The sequence below is a fragment of the Microtus ochrogaster genome, linkage group LG2 (assembly GCF_000317375.1).
Source record: "Microtus ochrogaster isolate Prairie Vole_2 linkage group LG2, MicOch1.0, whole genome shotgun sequence".
Classification (NCBI taxonomy): Eukaryota; Metazoa; Chordata; class Mammalia; order Rodentia; family Cricetidae; genus Microtus; species Microtus ochrogaster.
The window spans coordinates 45,561,129-45,562,759 of NC_022028.1; positions in this window are offsets into that span (position 1 = coordinate 45,561,129).

The window sequence follows — 1,631 nt, forward strand, 5'->3', positions numbered from 1 at the left end:
GGGCTTACCTCTGAGGTTCTGTTTGACATCCTCAAATTTTCATTTCCAGTTTTAATTTCAGTTTGCGTTTTCTTCGGTGATTCTATTTGTTAACCCCTACTTTCATGTTTTGAATCATTTTCATTATTTTATTGAACTGTTTGTGTTTTCACAGACTTCATTAAGGCATTTATCCCTATCCTCTTTCAGGTCCTTGAACATATTCATAACTGCTGTTTTGAAGTCCTTGCCTTGTGCTTCCAAGAGCTCTAGTGCTTTTCTGGGTGTCTTCTGCTATTGCAGAAGGCTTACTGACCTCTGGTGGAGGCATATATATTGTCTTGGCTGGTCATGTTTGCAGTTTTTTGTCTTGGGGTCTGGGTGTCCGTAGTCATGATGTCTGAGGTGGTTCTTGGTGTCCGTATCTGGTCTGATGAGTGGATGTTCTACTCTTTGGCTGTTGCTGTGCCTGGACTCTAGGCAAGTGTGGCGGCTGCAGTGACTTTGATTAGAGGGTGCTTCTGTGGGTAGGCGGGTGGCAGAAAGGAGTGGAGACAGTGGAGGGAAAGGCCTGAGAGGGTCTGTAGGAAAAAACTAGAGGGACTGAGTTAGCGCCAACAGGGTGTCCCCAGGGAGTGGAAGTGTTGGGAGGAGGGGCTCCCGAAAGCCATCGGACAAAGAATAAAGTCTGGAGAGACAGGGATGTAGGTGGAGGGGGACCCTGGGGCACACCAGGAGGTGGAGTTTCCAGGGAATGGAGTCCGAGAAGGGACTCCTCCTATAAACAAGCCTTTGTTTTCTTGATGATGGCCATTCTGCCCAATGTGAGACAGAATCTCAAAGCAGCTTTAATTTGCATTTTCCCAATGACTAAGCATATAGATCACCTTTTCAGTATGAATCACCATTTGTATTCTTTTGAAAAACTGCCTATCGTCTTATTTGCCCATTAATTGAATGGATGATTTGGTTTTGGTGTTTAGTTTCTGCACTTCTTTATATATGCTGGATAGTAGGTCCCTGTGTGATATATGTGATTGGCAACATCTTTCTCCCATTCTGAGGGTTTTTTTTCATCCTCTGATGATTCTTTTCTCTGCTATGCAGGGGCTTTTAAACTTCATCTAATCCAGTTTGTCAATTCTTGGGATTACTTCCTGTGATGGTGGAGTTTCTTTTCAGAAAGTTCTCGGTTATACTTGTATCTTGAATGTTTTGCCTGTGTTTTCCTCTGGAACTGTCAAGAAGACTTCTGGCATTACAATAAAGTTTTGATCCATTTTGAGTTGGTTTTCGTGTAGGATGAGGAGGGATCTTTTCGCCCTTGTACCTCTGAACGTTCAGTTTTCCCAGTACCATCATTTGAAGAGGCTGTCTTTCTCTGATGTATATTTTTGACACCTTTATAACATTTTAGATGGCTATACCTGTGTGGGTTTATCTCTAGGCCCTCTGTTCTACTCCATCGGCCAATGCGCCTGTTCTTGTGTTAGTACCACTCAGTTTTTAATCATTATGGCTCTGTCGTATAGTTTAAGATCAGGTATTGATACTAACAATGATGCTTTTTCTTCTTGGAATTGCCTTAGTATCCTTTTGTGCTTCCACATGAATTTTTCAACTTTTTTTCTCTACTTCTGTGAAAAATGTTG